Raw genomic sequence first — 20870 nt, forward strand, 5'->3', positions numbered from 1 at the left:
AGTGGGGGACCAGATATTGTCCCCAATCTACCCCTGCCCTAAAAGCAGCTCCAACAAAATGGCCAGAGGGCCCCCAAGGAGCTGTCAAACTCACCCAGGATAAAAAGGTAGGAGCAGCAGGTGTACCCCCCTCCCAAGCTCCACCTATGGGGCTTAGTTATAAAAAGGGGGAGAGGGGCTGGAGTTAACCCACTCCTGCCAAGAGCCCTGACCCCAGGGAAGGAGGCTGCTTATCCAGCCTCATCCCTGCAGGGAATGTTGGGGGCCACAGAGGGGAGTAGTTCTCCCCCCCTCCACATTCCTTCCGTTGCCAAGATCCTTAATTCCCTCCTGCCCATATCCCTACAGGTGACGGCAGACAGTGTGGTTGCCCTCCTGCTGCTTCAGCACACCCTGAGTGTGGGGCCCGTCACAGGATGAGGCACATAGTGTGACAGCTAGGAAGGTGCCCCAGTTAGGCTGCCCCTGGCCACCCTAGGCAATGAGGGATTGCAACTGGATATGGAAAGAGTGGTGAAAGAGAAGAAAGATAGGAAAGGGAAGAAGAGAGAGGTGGACAGAAAGCCAGAAGAGATGGCTACGCTGATGATAACTGGCTTTTGGGAGATGGGTGATTAGTGTTGAGGCAGGTTCAGGAGTGGCCCCCAAAATCAGAAGGAGGTGCATAAAGAGATCCCTGGGGAAAGAGCCCAGGAGCCAAAACCCAGGAAGTTGAGGGCACATGGTTGGACTGCCGCTGTCTGGAGGGCCATATCTTACAGAAGGTGCACACACTCCCTAGGGCTGCTCTTGCCCTGGAAATCTTGGCCTTGTGGCCACAGACCTTTCATTTCCAATCTCCACAGGGAGGAGGGACTTGAGCCCAAGTGCATCAGGCCTGGCCTGGGTCCCTACACTCCCCCATCTTGTCCTAGCCCAGGCCTCCATGAAGGAGAACTGGTGGTGTTACCCCAGAGCTCTCCAGAGATGAGCCTCCCCCACCCCGTCCTGTGTCCATCCCCAGCCTACCAAAGAGTATTCATCCCTTCCCATCCCTGACCTTGTGGCCTATTGTCCCATCGAGGGACAGCTAGACTCCTCCTCGCCCTTTAGCTGGTCCCATTCTCTAGCCACCCCTTGCCCTTGCTGGACAAAGTTCAGAGACTGGCAAGAGGTCTTTGACTGGAGATAACGTGCTGCTGCTAACCCTTGCCTGAGGAACTTGTGTAGTCAGGCTAGAGGGATGAGTGAGAGATGAGGCTTGGGAGCCTTTGGCCTTGCTTGCACTGACCTGCTGGCAGAAAATGAAGGCTGTATTGCCTGGACTTCTAAATGCCAATGAAAGTTGACAATGACAGGAGCCAGATTATTTGTGGGACAGGCCAAAGGCTTTCAGAGACCAAAACGATGCATATGGAATGGCAGTCCTGGAGCAGCATTACAGAGAAACAGGGGGGAAGGGGAAGGAGGGGCTGCACCTTACCAGCTTTATGATGGATGGAAGACCTCCCTAGCAGACAAGAGTTCCTTCATTCAAGGGCCAATGTTGGATCCCAAATCAGCTTCTTGAGCCTATGGAGCCCTTCTCTCTGCCAGTTTACTCATATCTCACAGCCTGTCCTCTGCCTGGACCCTGTGTCCTCCATCTTTGGGCCCTCAGCACTTTGGGCCTGGCCACATACCCCATCCCTAGAGTGCTCTTTTCAGCTGGGGAGGGTAAGAGGTGCTGGATCCTTCCCAGATATGCTTATGTATAAGTGAAAGGCAGGGGCTTGGGCTCCAGAGAGATCGCAGTACTGCCTTCTAACTCCTGCATCCTCAGGAGGGGATAAGGGACTGGGAAGCAAAAGGGGACAATATGGTCCCAGGGAATGGACCCTTGGAGACTCCCATCCTCTCTTCCCCCTCACCAAGTGCCCAGGAGACCCCTGGCTCAGACCAGCCCAAGGCCTTGCCCAGTGGCAGGGGAAAGGGGCACCACACTCCACCTCACAGTCATTTGACTGTCCCCATCGACCCAACCCCTGATCTTCCTCCACCCTACCCCCCAGCTGCCCCTGCCCTCCATCACAGGCAGCAGAGCTGGGCAGCTTTCTTACGCCATTTTCTACACTGTGCTTCATGAGTAGGACTTTCTTGCACTAGTTCCTATGACTGAGTCTCCAAGCTGGTCCCCTAGTAGTCTCCCATCCCTTCTTCCTTACCCCAGCTATGGTTCAGTTGTCTCTGCCTTCCCTTTAACCTGCCTCCGTGTTTCAGTGAGAGTGTCTGTATGTGTACTGCTTTCTGTTTTGTTGCACTGTGGGGCAGAGAACTCTCTGCTCTTGTTTAACCCCTTAAAGAAATAAATGGTAAGACTTGATAACCCTCTCTTTGTGGATTTACTCTGTGGGTTCCAGCTTGCTGCTCTAGGAAAAACTCTTTTAAGGTCTGAGGAGAACATTGGGTCAGAAAATGCCAACTAACTCAGTTAGTTTAAATCTCGGGGGGAAATACTGTAACTGTTGTAGTACACCATTCTAGACAAGGAAATCACAAAGCCACCTACTGGCACTGGTCAAGATGGTAACTAACATAAAGGGCAAAGCTGGGGGAAAGTACAGGCTCAGTCTGGAATGGTAAGAAGTCCAGGACATATGGAAAGGCCAAAGCTCAAGTCCAAGGTTTTACTGTGGGAATGTGAGGAATGTGGCCAGTCCTGATTTTGAATACAAGAGATGCCAGGACTCAAGATTTTGACATGATGCCTCATAATTCCTAAAAGCTAATCAACCACCCTAACTCATTCCATATGGGCCACTGTACCAGACCCATCTTCCCACAGCAGGAGCAAGAAGTACACAGTAGTTGCTGCTGAAGGAGCAGCAAAAGAGCCTGTGCCACCAAGCCTCTTTCTTAGGAATGGAGGAAAGCAGACCATGATTAGGCTGAGCTTCCAGATTACTTTTCAAGAAAACAAGCCCCACTCCCAATTTCCTCCAAAGCAATGGAACATGGCATTTAGCACATGACTTTGGAGACCAGACTGGATCAAAAAGTCAAGTCACCACCTTATTGTGAGAATAAGATGTGCACAGAGTCATTTGACACAATAGCTGGCCATCATTGATCATTTTGTTTTCTTTTCCTCCCATCTCAAATTCTGCCATTCTCTGTATCATGTACCAAGCCCTTCTTTATACCCTGCATCCCACTCCAGGACTTAAGGAACCTCAGGACCTCTGCTTGGACTATGATGGCCTAACTATTGTCCAGCTAATCTCTTATCCAATTGCTCTGGCCCCAATAGTCCACCTAGCACAGGCCCAGGTACTATAGAGAAACCCAATACAATGGCTATGGTTGTGGCTAGAGAGATGCCTCAGTGGTTAGGAGCACTGGCCAGGAGAGGACCCTGGTTCAGTTTCCAACATCCATACTGTGAATTATAAACATCTATAGCTCTAGTTCCAGTATATCTGGAATCCTTTTCTAGCCTCTGTTAGCAACAGGCACATGCATGTGGGGCATACACATACATGCAAGCAACCATCATACAGGCTGCTCCATTAATGAACCCTGCACTCTCTCCTCTTCTGTTCTTTGCTCTCATTAGTTTCTTTTCTCTGAAATGTCTTCTCCCCATCTCTGCTCATCACTACCTTCCCTAGATTTAAAAATCTAACTTAAATATCCTGTCTGCTAGGAAGGTTTTCACAACCTTTTCCCCACCAGAAAGTAATGTTTCTGTGTACTTTGGTAATGCTTTGTACTTTAATCGTGGTACATAGCACATTCGGTCTGGGTTCAACTTATTCATTCAAAATATACCTATGGAGCAATTACAACATGTCTAGCACCATGTTAGATGCTGACAGTACAGCAGGATGGATGCGCTCTACACATACAACATGACTTTTTAAACTTTGCCATAACATTCTTACTATAACATTTACAGTTAGCATTTTGGCCTCCCACATGTCCATGCAGAGCAAGGCAGGCTCTCTTGGCCTTGCATATAGGACAGAGAGATGGATTCTCTATATGCTACTACACAGGAGAAGTTCAGGGGTCAGGGATACGCATCTAGGGAGTACAGGGCATAATCATATTGCCAAGCAAGTGGCTCTACAAGCTTTAGCCGACCCCTTGACTTCTGAGGTGGGCGAGCATCACCCTGCACCAACTCTCTGAGTATGCCTGACTCTCGAGACCCAGACTCTGACACTCTCCCTCTGGTCAGTGCAACTACAGCCAGCCTCCATCTCTTAGCACAACATGAAGTGTGGAGGACTTTAGTGGCTTGAAGCCCTGGGCTTGCATCACAATCACCCGGAGAGTATTAGAACAGGCCTCAGCCAGCAAAATGTCTAATTTAATTAGTGTGGGGTGAGGAGGGTCCCAGTTTCAGCGTTGTTTAACAAACTCCACAAGTGGTTCTAATGTGCAGCCAGGCCTGGTAATCACCGGTGGAGGGGAGACTGCAGCTACATGAAGTCCTTGTTATTCCAGGATAAGTGGTGCTAGAAAAAGGCTTCATTGTAGGTGGGAACCGACATTGTATAACAGAGTTAGAGAAAAGGGAAAGTCTTGGTTTGGGACTTTAACCTGAGAAATGAAGTAGAAATACCTTAATTTCTATTTAAAATGTGCAAATAATTGGGAATACACACTAATTCTTAAAATGAACGACAACAACAAAAGATGACTGAAACATTGCAGGATAATGTAATTTCCCAGACCAAAGTACATGAGAACACAACATTGTCTTTTGCAGCACAGTCATAGGCAAGGTTCTGTTTGTGTAAAAGTCGAGAGCTTCCCTCAATTATCCCAAGGACCTCTTCTAATCCTCTGAGAGTTGAGTTGTTCTCTTTGAAACCTTGATACTGTCATTACCCAGGTCAATTTGCCAGTTGTAACTGGTCTATCTCTGCAAAAAATCCCCGTTTAGCAAGGGTTCTGTGTAACATGAGAGATGGTCTCTGACATTACTTCCATTGACTTTGTGAAATCCTGAATCTTTTTTAAGACATGCAATTTCACCCCGAGATCCACCTGCATTGTGTTGTAATACTATAACAATTAATGAGAGGCTGAAAAGGATCTTAGCATAATAAATGTGGATAAACAATTGGGACAAGTGGAAAGAAGAGATTATTTGAGATTCAAAATAGTGCACATTTGATGCTATGATGACTTTGACTGTCTATCCAACATTCATCGAGTCCTTTTTTTCTCCTTCTGGGGTTGATCTCTAAAAGAAAGGAGTGGGATTAGATGTTAAATAGTTAAAGAATAACTCAAAGTAACGTAAGTGAAGACCTTGGGTCCAGTTGCTAGCATGGAAGACACGGAGAGAAGGAAAGAAAATGGCAGAAGTCCATTACAGCTACAGGCTCAGAGTTGTCACATGCACTGTGGTGGCCATGCACAAATCTATTCACTTAGTACTGAATGTTCATGCAGGTAACTGCCTTGCAGTGTAGGATGAGTGTTCAGGTTACTCAAACATGGATGTCTTCTACATTGGTGTCAGCTAGAGCAGGCCACTAGTGACTCTTAAAAAAGATGTCGCACAGATGACCCATTCAAAAAATGAACCTGGCATCTGAACAGAGAACTCTCAACACACACAATGACTAAGAAATAGCTCAAAAATGTTCATTCTCCCTAGCACATAGGGAAATGCAAATCACCTTTGAGATTTCATCTTAGCCCCGGTCAGAACAACAAAGCCCAACCACATAACTGACAACAATGCTGGGATGTTAAAAGAGAAATTGTCTTATGGCCTCTGAGGTTATCCTTCCTGTGAAACATCTGTAAAGATGAAAACCATCCCATATTCTCTTGCTAACAGCTTCCCATAGTCCCACATAACACATAGAATACAATCAGAACTCTCCATGGATCACCAAGCTCTCCACAACCAGAAGCAACTAGCCTCCCCCTCCCTCCTCATCACATCTCTCCCTTCCAGCCACCCCACCTATACTGAGCTTATGTTTGCAGTCCTCAGCCTCAAATGTCCTTCCTCAGATTTTTGCAAGGCTGACTCTTTATTTTCAGGTACCAGCTCAAAGTCAATTTCTTAGAGGTTTTCTCTTGACTACTCATTGTATAGTAGCCCCCCTCTTGCCCCAAATATTCTAACATGTCACCCTTCTTTTTACACCATGTAGACTGCGTGGAACTATTTCAAATGATAAGTGGACGCGGGACAATGGTTTTCACATCTGCTTTTTTGTTTGTTATCTCTGCATTTGAATCAAAGCTCTAAGACAGAAAAGGACCTTTTATTCTCATGTTTTCTTTCCTTTGTCATTTCTCTAGTGCTTCAGTCTACAGCCACAGAGTAAATGAATGTGGAGGTGGTAAGTACTCCATTTGGGTAAGAACGAGTGGTTTAGAATGTACAGAGTAGGTGGCAAGGGATGAGCTTGAAAGATTGCCTAAGGTAAAAACATGAAAGGCCTTGAAGGTCAGTCAGAACAGGAAATCTAGGTTGACTTCACATCTCAGTCCATTGGGAGCCATGGAAGATTGTTGAACTTCAGAAGCCTATTATCATCCGACCTGAGGTAAGGTTCAAGTAAAACCACGTTCTGGATGTCTGTGTAGATGAAGTGAACGGAGGGTCTGGTTTTGAAAGCTAATCAAGCACAGATTGCCCTACCTTTGCACCAGCTACCTTCCAGCGGCTTCCCTCAGGCTCTGCATCACCCTGCTTCCAGCTCTTCCGGGGCAATGGAACAGCCCTAACTGCCTTTCCCCAACACCAGCCGCTGGGTGGCGCTGTGGCTCCTCCTACCCGGGCGGGAAGCGCCAGGGAGGCGGAGGCTCAGTCGCTGAACAAGGCCCAGGCGCGGGGGTCCCCTGCAGTCCGCCCTGCCGGCCTTTCCTCCTTGGCCTCTTTCTCCTTCTTCGTGCTTTCCTCGCGTCTGGGCCGTTTCCCGCCTTCATCCGCACCCAGGCCCTCAGTTGCCTGCTCCCCTCCGCCTCTGGCGGCCTTGGCTTCTCCACTACCCTGTCAAGCCAAAGGCAGGCTGAGGCTGGGGCATGGGCGGGGCGCAGGAGGCTGGGCGGGAGCGCGGGCCTCGAGGCCCCTGAAGGCCGGGGCCTCCCGGAACCATGCCATGAAATGCAGCTCAGCGCTCCAGAGCCTCAGTCACAGCTTGAGAGCTGGCCGCCCCGTCTAGCCAGGCTGGAATGAAAAGATGTACAGGGTTGCATGGGCTGCCTTTTGGTGCAGAAGGAAGAAAGCCACTAAGGGGTCAATTCACTGTACTAATGGCCTGCCTTTCCCCCTGGCGATTAAAGCCAGAAGCCAATCAGTTACCATCTTTGACTCCTTTGGCGCATTCCACTCCCCCACCACAAAGACCTAGATGGTGTCTGGATGTCTGGCTCAGTTTCTCTCTATCTCTGTCTTTCCCTCCCCCACCCCTGTTCCTCCCTCTTCCTCCTCCCTCCCTCTCTGCATTTACCCTGCGAACTTCCTCTCATCCCCTTCCTCCCTCCTCTCTCCTACTGATCCATCATCCTGTCTGCTATTTTGTCCCCGATCTTCCATTCTTTCCACACCTGCCTCCAGCCTCCTGCCCTCGCAGAAGAGATGCCCTGGCCAGGTGCCTTCTAGAGCTCTGGTCTGACTTCCTGCTCCTGTAATGGTTCCTGCTGGTTGGAGAAAGCAAAAGCTGACACTCAAAGCCCCCCCCGCCCCGCCCCAGACACTCTGACCACACTGTTTTGGCCACTTGGCGTCAACTCTTATACTTAAAGGCTTACTTTGGTGGGCTGCCCTGACTGGGTCTAGAACAGTGGGAAACTCAGAGGGGCTCTGTGGAGGGTTTCAGAGGCATCTGTTTGAGCAGTCTCAGGAGTACATTGTGACAAGGCTGGAGACCGGATGCTGCAAAGATCAAGTGGCTGCCTTCCCAGAGACACAGGGTCCGTCTACATCCTCTGTGCTGCCCTCTCCTAGTCACCGGCTTCTGAAGTGCTCTACTCTGTTACCTTTACCCTCCAATAGTATCCCCTCCTGACCTTTCTGCTGCCTTCTGGAAGTTGATTCTCAGCAAGCATACGTTGATCTTGTCACAAAGCGGCTGGTGACATGCATGGTCAAGTTTTCTACACAGTGCTGAGTCTCACTTTCAGCAAGTACCTTTTCTGTTTTTGTTATTCTTGTGGACCCTACTATTTACAGATTCTAAGAAAACAGCTAGTTCTTCATGAGGAGAAGATATGCTCTCTGTGTGTGTTTAACCCTTGTTGAACTCATCACATAAACCTGTAGATTAATATGAAAAACCCCATAAAAGTAGAGCCTTTGAGATAGCTCAGAGGGTAAAGGCACTTGTCACCAATGGTGGAGACATGAGTTTGATCAGGAACCACACAGTGGAAAGTAAAATCTTCCACACACTCACTGTGGAATGTTTGTGTTTGTACTAGCATACACACAAGTAAATAAATCTTATAAAAATTTTAAAACTGAAAGGGAACAAAAAATGGTAAAGGGAGAGCATTGGCAAAGAAGCACTTCTGGTAAATTTCAACATGTGTAAGCCCTTGAACTCTAGAGCTCATCATCCCTGGTTTCATTTCTGGGTAGCTTTCCCTGGGAAATGACATTTTCTTGTTCATAAACAAGCCCTACTGCTAAAAATATGCTATTTGTACTGTTTCTGTGTACACGGTATCCTGCTGATCCCCACAATAACCCTGTGCAGGAGAGATTACTAGTTGGGGTTTACAGGTGAGAAAACTGAGACTGACAGACACCAAAAGATCCACCCACTCCAAACAAACAAGCCAACAAACCAGAGTCAGAACCAGCCAGGCGTGGTGGTACATGCCTGTAATCCCAGCACTTGGGAGGCAAGAAGATCACTGCAAATTTGAGGTCAGCCTGGGTTACCTAGTGAGGCTCATGTTAGACAGGACTACCTAGAAAAACCTTCTCCCCCAACCCCAAAAGTTAAAGATGTAAAGAGTTCCATCCCCAGCACAACCAAAAAAGAGGAAGAGGAGGGGGAGGAGGAAGAAGAGGAGGAAAAGGAGGAGGAGGCCAAGAATTAGAAAGTAATCAAGTGTCAGCATCTTTCTACCTCTAACATTGAAGCCTCTTGAGATCCCAAAGCTAGGTCAACGGACCCAGCTCTATGCCTTCACCTTATTCTCAAAAGCAATTGAAACAGAAGGCAGAATGACTAAATGGCAGGTTAAAAAAGGCTTCCTCCTGAGCCAGACCTTGTCTAGGCAGGAATGCTAGCAAGCGAAGTCAGCTAGAGTTGAGATTTTTAGGGCCATCTATGACAACAGCCTCATTCCAGAGTAAAGCAAGGACACTCCAGGAGGCTTCCAGCAACATTTAATCGGGCTTGGTAATGTTGATTTCTTCAGTATTCACGTATCACTTAGGGGACTACAGTAAGTGGTTGCATATTGTAATTGTTAAGAACATAGCCTAAGGTTGCATTGAGTCTGCCACTTGATCTGAATGACTCTGTGGAGGTTACTTGAATTATCTGAGCCTTCCCCTAACTCATCTGTAATACAGAGATAAACAATAGTACTGTATCTCCCTGGGTTACAATCAATACTATCATTATTATATATTTTGATCATGCTTTTGCTTATTTCTCCAGATCCTTCCTACCACCCAAACTTAGGTTCTCTCTCTTCCTCACTCCCTCCCTCTCTCCTGCCTACAACATTAAAAATAAAATCAAATTAAAAACAACAGAAAGACAAAAAAAGAAGCCAAAAGGAAACAAAATGCTCACAAAGCAAAACATCAACAACATGAAGTCCATTTTATGTTGACCAACCTATATGAAGTTGACTTCCTGGATTTTCATTATCTGCCTGGCTTCTAAAAGAGAAGACTCCTGGGCTTGGGGTCTGTCCTAGATTTTGAATGAAATATCCAGTGAAAACTGATTTTGCCTTTCCCAGCAGGTATCAATTCCAAATAGCTTCTTGATTAGTGGTGGAGCTTCTGTCCAAGCTCTTAGAACACTGCCTGACACATAGTAAGTACTCAGAGCTTATGCACTTTCTATTATTTTTCTGTACATGCTGGGGAGAGTTCATTTAAAGCCAAATTCCTGGTGTATCCATTAATAGGTGGCAATGTTGGCAGCCAGAATTGAGTCAGCTCTAGAAGTCAGTCCCACTGTCACACCTTCCCCTTTGGTCCTTTGTTGAAACTAGGTGTCAGTTGCCATCTGTCATCCTCTATGAAGTTGGCTTCCTGGATTTTTCATTATCTGCCTGGCTTCTAAAAGTAGTCTGCCATCTCTGGCCACTGCTTCAAGTGGTTCAAGGAACAACAGTAACAAAAAAAAGTGTCACCAATCTGTAATTGCTAGTGAGTGGGTATATCCCAAGAGACTCCCTACCAGGCGATCTGAGCTTTTGGCTCCATTTCTCATCAAGTCCCAGGAAGCCACTGAGCTTCAGCAGACCAAAGATCTGGGAAAGCAGCAAAACTGGGAAAGGGTAGGAAAATGAAGCCACAGAATTCCAGAGCACTGTGCCCTGCCACCTCACAGTTAACTTTGGAAGCTAGCCAAGTACTCTGTCATGAGATGTGCTTACATGCTTACACCTCTGTTGGATGATGTGTATATAATAATAGTTGTGGTAAGATCATCAGTCATATATATTACTGGAACTTAGATTTCATCAAAAGAAGATAGGTTCAATAAATTTTGATGCATATATAAAATGGCTTATTATACAGCCACTTTAAAGAATATGAATGACAGTATGTCAAGACACTTTTACATTTGTAAAGGAAAGGAATAAAAAATACAAGCATACATCATGTGTTCTTTTTAAACAATTTCCTTCATATTACTGTTGAATTTTGCACCATTAACCTAACAAAAATGTTCCTTATTTTTCTAATTCTGTTAAGCCCTCTTTAATATTTTCCCAAGAAGACCTGGATTTATACACCGTTCAAGGAAGGCCCTGCAAGAAACAACCAAGAACCTGTACTATCCAGAGCTTTGCTTGGTAATGCCGTTTACACACAGTACCCTATGGCTAAGTGTGGTGTTTGAACGTCTTATCCCGCTAATTTCTTCTTTTTGGTTAGGATGGCTTTACTGAACCTCTAAAACTCTTTGGTTTGGGCCACCTCTTTGACACACAATTGTGAAACTTCTGGAGACTGTAACCAACAAGAAAAGGTGTCACTCACAGTGCAGCCAGGGACCTGGCTGCTGTGAGTCCTTTCCTACAAAAAAAAAAAAAAAACCAACCAAACAAACAAAAGACACAAAACAAAAATCTAGAGCCATCTGGGTGGGAACACTGAAATAGTCAAATAGTCAAATGGCATGCCTCTGGTAATTGTCTTTTGCCAGATCAGAGGCCCTCAGTTCAATTGGATGCAGTTGAGCCATGCCCCAAGGCAGGCATAAAAGATCCCAAGGCACCGTGAACGCAAGGGAAAGAAGACAGTATCTACCCTTTCAGGACACACAGTATTCATTCTGAAGGCATCATAATTGGAAGTGTTCTAGAGAAATAACCTTGTACATGGATTTCTCCCAGAGTTCTGAGGTTGCCCTTGGATGTTAGGGGTAGATTTTATGTAGTAAGTGAGCACTGGAACATTAGACTTCAAGCTACTGAGTTCATAAATGCCCCCCATGGGTCTGTTTGACATAAATGTGAACGCAATGGGCACCCTTCTATTAATCAAGTATTGTTTTCTCTCTTTTACAGAGTAGGATTCTATGTATGATTTCATCATAAAAAGAGAGTTCAATCCTTTTTGACAGAGAAGGAATCCGACTCACAGGAAAGGACTTTCCCCAAATCACACAGCCTGGCACAGGTATGGTCAAGAGTGAAACAGGCCTCCTCCTTCTCCATATTACAGAACTTCTTAACCATCGTGTTTTCTACATCATGCGGCCTGCTTATGGAGCCTGAGCATTTACTAGGCCCCAATCTAGGTTTTTTTTTTTTTCTGTCAAGGCACCATCCTGCTGCCAGCTCCACTCTCCAGGGCTTCCTGGGATTCCCTCAAGCCAGAACGTGGGCCAGGAAAGCCAAAATTTACTACTTGCTCAACATGCCTTGGCTCCTAGCACCTGGGTCTGTGCTCCAAGCCTCTTGGCCACACTTCCTGGGGGCTCACATCCCTTGCCTTGTTCCTGCTCGTCCACCCCCCTCGCTCCCAGGTGTTGGCCCTGTTAACACTCCCTTGCTGGCAGACATCCTTGCTGGCCCTCCCCCTTCACCCTCACTATCCTGAAACCACTGGGGCTGCCTGAGACCTCCTGCCTTTTATCTTGCCCCAGAAGCCGAGCCCTCCGGTCCCTTAATTGTTCAGGTTGCTCTTTTCTGAACTCACTCCAATTGAGCTCCATAAATTGTACATAATTGGACTGTCTCACTCAGATTACGAGCCCCTGGGGCAGTGTCTTCTTGGTCTGGTACAGCCCTGCCCAGAAAGGGAGGAGGCAAGGGAGGGAGGGACTCAGGAGAAGGCCATCCCAGCAGACTCCCACATCCACCACCCCAGGAAGAAGACAGGGGGTCAAAGGACCTGATTTCTCAGTAGCAACCTTTGATGACTGGATTCCCTACTGCTTGCCTTATCCTTATTGGTCAGGAGCTGTGTGAAGGGCCAGCCCTTCTCTACTGACCATGTTGGCAGCAATAGGCTATGACTTAAAGTGGTTTTTCAAGCACTGTCAAAGGGTTTGGATGAAAGGACATCCTTTGGGAACATCAGAATGAGTCACTAGTAAACAGCTAGGAGTTGGTGGGAGAAAACTCAGAATACAAAGAATCCTGAGAAATGTCCACATATTATCCCTTTCTCAAAACAAAAACAAAGCAACAACAAGAATTGGCACTTCCTGTCTTGGGCACAGCCAGGAAGGTTGGCTTGACTACATTCTAGGCATCCAAAAAGATGTCAATGGTTGTTTCACCAAGATATACTTAAAGCAAGAAGTAAGGGGCTGAAACAGTAACTCTATAGATTCAGGACACCCCATCTGCCCACCATGTCATGATTTCCCACTACTTTGGTAGTCTCATGGTCAGAGCACATCCTAGAGCAACGTTTTGGCCATTCTCCTCCAATAGGGAAGGCATTTCACCCTTCCTCCATCCAGGTTATACTGACACAGGCTTATATATACCCCTATACTTTCCACTGTGTCAAACATTTTCTGACACTGTCCATCAAGTCTCCTGAAGGCAATGAGCCCACTGTCATACCCCAAGGTGTAGAACAGATCCTGGAGCCAAGTAATTGAATGAATTACTAAATGTACTTACAGTCTGAATTCTCACACATTCTCAAGTGACAGAGACCTTAGCTCTTTCCTTCCATTACTATCTAAGACCATGGAATTAGCTCAAGGGAAATGAAGAGTAGAGGTCCTTTTGTCTATCCAGTTGGTCTGTTTACAAATGATCTCAATGAGAAGGTTTCTAAGATTTCCATACAAGGAGGCTGAAAGCAAAGCAGCTGAGCTCAAGTTAAAGAAGTATGCCATCTTGAGTCAAAGACCCAGACTGAGATATTTTCTTATCTAAGATCCACATGTCAGGGGCAGGCACCAGAATAGGAACAGTTTTGGAATGCCTTCCAGAGAGAATTTGGACATTCATTCATCCATTGGGATTTCAATAAATACCTACTATATTTCAAGTGCCATTCTAGAGGCCTTAATCACTCTAGCTGCTTTGCAGAAATATCATGGTAGAACAAAATGGCAGATATAGAGACAAGTGTGTAGGTGGTGTCACCATCCTCACACTCAATGAAGGCAATGGAGAAAAGTCGAGGCGATTTAGGAAATAAAGGAAATGAAAAAATGGCAGGGGGGACTTGACTAATTGCAAGTGGAGATTAAGGATGAGAGAGACCATTCTGAGATAGCTAAAGCTGTTTCTGTTGTTAATGATGGTTGTTAGCATTTTGTCTAAGCTCTGCCCCACAGTTACCTGGCAACAGCATGACTAAAAGGGGTGGCTCACTCTCCTCTCTCTTGCTCTGTCCTCTTGCCCCTCCTTCTCTCCACTTGTTCATGGCCAGTCTCTACTCCTCTTCTCTCTCTCTCTCTCTCTCTCTCTCTCTCTCTCTCTCTCTCTCTCTCTCTCCTTTATTTTTATAAAACACAACAATGGTGTCATCAGCAAAGATAAGGAACATAGGATTTTGTTTCTGTAGTATTATGGTAGAAGATTCCGGAAGATGAGAAACCTTGGTTGGGAGCACATAGAAGTTGAGGAAGTGGAGGAGAAAAAAAATAGAAGATGCCTAAGCCTAGAGTTCAGCCCAGAGACTTAACCTAAAAGAAAGATGTTGGTAATCCTCACTATGAGGTTGTCTTTGGAGGAAATATATGCAGAAAAGAGTACATGACAACTCTCAAATTTTCCAGCCTTTAAAATGCATAAAGAACTGTACATGGTATGGTAATGAAGATTTAGAAGAAAGAGGTAGGGAGATGGGAATGAGCCATGGTACAGGAGAATCACAGATGTTTATGGAGTATTTTTAAAAGCTGAAGTGGTTAGCACAGGTGGTGTACATAAAACAACAAAGGTCTGAACTGAATGGGTGCTGGCTTAACCATTGCCTCTGCAGTTCTTCGACCATGGGGAAACCCATAGCATTAGGTTGAAATATAACTGAAAAGTGAAGACATGGAGACAATGAGTTAGACTAATTGGGCTCCAATAAATGAAGATGGTAGCTGAAGGGAAATATAAGCTCAAGAGAGAATTTTTAGGAGATAGGAGATATATGTGCGTGTGTGTGCACACACTCAGTTACTAGAAGATGGAGCTCACAGAGGTTGATGATTCAACAAAGGAAACTACACAATGACATATTCCACAAAATGGGAAGAATAATTAACCTTGTACAAGAAAGGAGTAAAAGGAAAAAGGAAAGGACAGTGGGAGAAGAAAAAAAGCTTGTAGTTCTGGAAAGGTACTTCTTAACTATGGCTGCTACTTACAAAGGTGCAAGGGTCTAAAATAGTGACCAAGGAATATAAGAGGAGGAGAAAGAGAGACCAACAGAGACACAAAGAAGGGAAGAATATAACTCATGGGGTAAACTATGTTTATAAACTAAAATTAAAAACCACATACATATTTGTAGTCACACTCATTCTAATGATATCCAGCTTTCTTCAGACATTCTACCCAAAGAACATGAAGGTTGTCTGCCATCTTGATTCAAGGTTAGGAATTTTTAAGGTTAAAAAAAAGATAAATGGTAAAGCTTTAGTGATGAGAATAATCAACCCTGGGAGTCAGGATAGGTTGGGGATGGAACACAGTCAAAGGTCTGAAAGTTGGGGATAGAGGCACAATCAAAGGTCTGAAAGTTGGAGGTAGGGGCACAGTCAAAGGTTTGAAAGTTGGGGAGAGGGGCACAGTCAAAGGTCTGAAATTTTACTAAGATGGAAAAGAAGGGAAGTAACAAATCCAGAAGATTGATCTATTATTCTTGAGATATCAAAACTTTGAGGCAGTAAAATTCTAGATGAGTCTGTTGTGTGATAGTAGGCAGTAGGTTGTCTTCCTAAAGTGTAGAAGAGATACGACTCTTCAGACTTGAAGCACTATGTGACCAAGCTGGAACCACTATGGACCAAGGTGGAATTGGCAATAGAAAGCTTAAAAAACATCCTTGTAACCCTGGCACACTAGCATCCTTTTAGAACTTAGAAAGTCATGGACAACTTGTAGCCTTGAAGAAGCAGATTCAACTGGCTTGAGCTAGCTCTAAGCAGTCATACTTTCTAAAATGATTCCAAGTAATTTCAGGTTAGAAATGGCTGAGCTAGAAAATAGGAGTAGAACGAACCACCTACAGTGAGAGAAATCAGCCAATGCTTCAAGAAGAATTTGAATAGAGAAGGATATAACCCTGCCTTGACAATTTGTTGATAAGTTGTACCAATCTATGAGTAGAGAGATAGGAATTTAGAGGATATGTTGATATTATATGATTGTGTCAAAATAGTAGCTTCATTCTTTGAGGCCCATGAGCTCCCTAACTACAGGTTGTTGACCAGATTTACAGTATGATTTACAGCATGTGTTTCTTCCTGTGGAGTGGGCCTTAAATTCAGTCAGAAAGTGGTTGGTTACCACCGTCATATATATTGCACCCATGGGGCTCTCTTGTCATGCTTGTCATTATTGAATTTCGTAGGGTTCACAGCTGAGTAAGACTGTTAAAGACTATGTGTAGCCACCACCACCACCCCCAGCAACCTACATAGCACCTCCTAGTACTATGGAAATTATCTGAAAAGAAGGAAGCTTCCTAGTCAGTATCAGCTTGATTTCACTATGTCCTGGGACAAAGGTGGATGGTATACTGTGGGGGAGGGTTGAGGTCTCAACTAAGGATTAATAATAATAAAGACACAGAAACACCCTTCATCAGGGAAGCTTGCTTTATAATGAGATAGTCTCAGAGTATCATCTTTTGGGTTGGTAGGGAAGAACAGGACAAGCATTTACATAAAAAAAAGCATGTAACAATCATAGAAATGACAATACTAAATATCCGGCCAGCACTTGGCTCTGCCAAGCACAGCAATTAACAATAGAAAAATACAGGTGCACAACAATATAGCCATTTGATACTATACACTGGGGGTCAGTTATCCCATCAGTGGCATCTTCAACTGGTTCTGGTGGGCAATCAAGAGTAATGGCAAAATTCTATATTGTTTTGGGGGTATTCAGTACACCTTTCACCAACAATGGGAGGGGAGATGCCCCACACCTGGCAGAGGGTCAACCTGTGATTTTTGAGAGAGATAAAATCCCCTTATGTAAGATAGTTCTAATTAAATTACTTTATAGAACCAAGTATATGGGTTAGTTTTGCCTCCTTTTACCTCCCCCTCTGCTCTGCATCCCCATCCTCCTCTCCATTTAAACTCCATTATTGCCCCTTGTACCTTCATATAATCATTTTCCTGCTATCCCCCTGGGTTAATGCAGGCACTCACATCTGATGAAAGCAAAGAATGTATTTTGAGTGCTTGGCCATAAATAGGCTATTTATACCACACTCCCTCCACACAAAACTCAGGCTTCATCTCAGAGGAAGAACCTGAAAACTTTTAAGAACCAGTGGTTGTCTGCACAGGACCTGCTTACAATCCACACAGTCAACATTTCAACACAGATTAGGAAGGAGCTCATGAGCTCTTACCCTTTGATAAGGAGCTATTGATAGTCACAGCTGTTGGGAGATGGAAAGTCAGTTTTCTTTAAGGATATGGTCCCTGGTAGGTCGACCATGCTACATTGGGTGGCCTCACACCTCTGAGTATATGAGCATAAGACATTGAACTTGGTAGGTTATAACAAATTTAAAAGGAAGACATGAAGTTGGAAAGGAGTGGAAGAGGGGAAAGGAATATGGAAGGAGTTAAGGGGGGAGTAGAAGATGAATATGAGCAAAATGCACTCTATAAAGGTATGAAATTCTCAAAAATGAATAAACATTGAGCAGATGGAGCAGTAGGATGGATGATAGCCTCAGATGAAATGGGGGGTATAAAAGACAGAAAAGACCACACAGCAGTGCACATCAGTGGAAGGGAAGCAGCTGCAGGGATTAGGCTAATGTACCCCCACCCCATTCAGAGACCCTGTGCAGCTTTGGTTGGGAGGAGCTCCAGGGTGGTGCAGGAAACATATTTACCGAATGAACCTAATTTCAACTGTTAGCGTGGAAGGTGGACCATGAACACTTAAGAGGAGCTTTTGAGTGCAGGGAAGTCGGCTGACCTTTAAATTTCATTTTCATAGCATATACTGGAACCAGGACTGGCACACTGCTGTGCCCAGAGGCTCCATTTGCATTGGTAATGACAGCTTGAGAGGAGATGTCACAGAGCAGGCCAGAGGTGAGAGAATAGAAGAATGTTTGTGATGCTATGAGACTCCTGTGCTTCTCATTCTATTGCCCACATCACAGAGGACTGAGAAACTGATCTGGGGTCCCATCCATTTCAAGTGTGTTTCTTCTACCTGCTTTTTTCTTACATCCTTACACTTCTCACCCAAATTCTTCATTTGGATTTTTCTTGGCTTCCTCAGCCATTTTACTCTGTACAATCTTCCAGTGGCCCCCAGCTTGAAAGGACATTACAGCTTGATGTCACCATTACAACTTGATGTTCTACTCAAGAGCCAGAATGTTTGGGCTGAGGAAAGCACAAGAAACCTTAGGTTTCACTCCTAGTACCTCAGATAAAAAATCAGAGAACTCTCTGCTCCAGGAACTCTGTTGTTGCTGGCCTGCTTGATCTTTAGATACAAAATTTGGGTTGGCATTTGCTTCCACAATCTTGGTTTTTTTCAGCAGAAGAGACATTATAGGAGTCTCAGAGAAGATAGAAAAAAAACCCATAGTTCAAACAAACAAACAAACAAACAAAAAGCCATGGCTTTGTTCTCCAAACGCTCCTTACTAATTTAATGTTAATGTAAGAACATTGTCTTGGGTAAAGTTTAGAAGGCAAACTGCAAAATAATCAGATGTCAGTGAGGACTATGATGGGCTTCTTCTGCCATGAGTTAACTAATCTAAGGGTTCTTTTTCTCCCTCCCTCCCTTCTCTTTCTCTCCCCACCCCCTCTCTTTATTGAAGAAGAATATGTAACCCAAGCTGGCCTCAAACAAACTCATGATCCATCTGTCTCAGCCTCCTAAGTGCTAGTATTACAAGTGTGCAACCACACTCAACTCCCAACTCTATTTCCAAGAAAAGTCTCTTGTAGTGGCAGTGGCTTTTACTCTCACCCACCCCCAAACATGCTTCCCCTCCCCCCCATCAGATTTGCTTGGTACAAATAGTTCTAGAAGCAGCCACTTATCTTCCTAGAGGTAGAAAAAGTATGAGCAGAAGGTTCACAGCCTGTGACATGCAGAATTTCACGATGGCTTTCCCCCTTAACATTATAATTTGCATCATCTCCTCCCCTCAAGCCAAAGTGATACCCATAAATATAATGGACAGTAATTCATATTATTAGATTGTTATATGGGAAAAGAGGTGTTTTGTGTGTGATTAAGGTCCATAATCAGTTGACTTTGAGCTTAAAATAAATGGCAATTATTATTTAAATGGAGTGGGTCTAATTTAATCATGTGAGTCCTTAAAATCAACAAATAATGTTGCTGCATTTAGATAGCCATAGGCAAATGATAAAACTGTTCATGAAGTTAACACCTTATATAAAAACTAATTGAAAGGTGGGGGATATGCTAGGATACAGCTCAAAGTTAAAGTATATTCTGTGGTTTTGTTAAGACAAAATCTCATGCAGCCAGAGATAACCTTGAACTCCTGATCTTTCTGCTTCCATCTCTCGCAGTTGCTGGAACTACAGACCTGTGGCATGACAGTTAGTTTTCAATAGCAGAACATTGTTAGCATGCACAAAGTACTGGATTTAATCCTTAACACCAAACCAAACCAAAAGGAAATAAGAACTAACCCTCAGCTCAAAAGGGAGTATAGATTTAAATAAGAAGTGTAAAACCATAAAACACAGGAAACATAGGAAATCTTTAAAATATAAGAACTCATGAAGCACTTTTAGGTTTGATATGAAAACTATAACTCATAAGAGAGATAAGTAATAAAGCCGACAACATTAAAATCACAAGTTTTTGTGGGCAGCAAGATGGTTTAGCAGGTAAGAACACCAGTAATGCAGGCCTAACTACTTGGTTTCAATTCCTGGCGTCCACATGGAAAGAGAGAACTCCCAAAAGTTGTTTTCTGACTTCAATACGTACTACTGCACAGGTGCACCCACACTCACATGCATAGTACAAACACATGCACATATCCAAAACAAATAAAAATTTAAAAATTTAAATACAGTTTTTAATTTGGCACACTCTTCTGCTAAGAGGGAGAAAAGAAGCTATCTCAAGAAAAAAATATTTTTAAAATATGTATTTGATAACAGTCATTATCTAGACTACACACAGTAGTCTCAAAATATAACAGTAAACAGATAAACAACCCAATTAGAAAATAAGGGAAAGGCATGAAGGAACATGTCACTGAAGAGAATCTGCAGATGGGAACTATGTAAGTGCAAAGATGCTCACTACTGCTATCTGTTAGGGAACTGCCAATTAAAGCTACCTATCTAAAAGGCTGAAAGAAATAGTGGCAACCTCAAATACTGGTGAGGATGTGAGAAACAGCATCACACTTTCTTTACTGGTAGGAATATAAATGTATAATCTGGGGAGCACTGGACCAGTTTCTTTAAAACTATACTTCTACTTACCACATAACCTAAAATTTTGGTTTAAAGAAAAAATAATAGGCTCAGGATCTCCAAGATTAAATTCTCAACACAGAAGAGATTTATTTGCCCCAGAGAGACAGAGGGCAGGGATAAGGGGCAACGACAAGAAACAGAGGAAAAGAGAGAAGGGGAAGGTCACAAAGGAGAGGGGAGAAATGGGGCAAGGGAAGGGGGCAGGAGTATTTGTCCCAGAGTAGGACAAAGAAGTGCCTCTGTATAGAGAAGGGACAGAGGTGGTACATCGGACAATGACAGTTTATAAAGGTACAAGGGGAAACCTCATGTGAGAATGAGGTGTTTAATTTTAATTGGGCATACTAATTAGGTGAGCCAAAGGGACTTCAATTCTTTGATAGCTAGACCTTGGTAGTCAGCCTCAGGAGGAGGAAGTGGACAAATATGGGAGCAGGCATTTGTAGGTAGTTTTAGTAATGTAACCTAATGGATTTTCGAAAGGCTGAGGGAATGAGGAAGAAGGAGGCCTGCCCGAGCCATGCTCTTCATACTCACCATTCTTGAGCTGTCCCAAGTCCCTTTAACATT

This window comes from Micromys minutus, assembly GCF_963924665.1.
Source record: "Micromys minutus genome assembly, chromosome: X".
Classification (NCBI taxonomy): domain Eukaryota; kingdom Metazoa; phylum Chordata; class Mammalia; order Rodentia; family Muridae; genus Micromys; species Micromys minutus.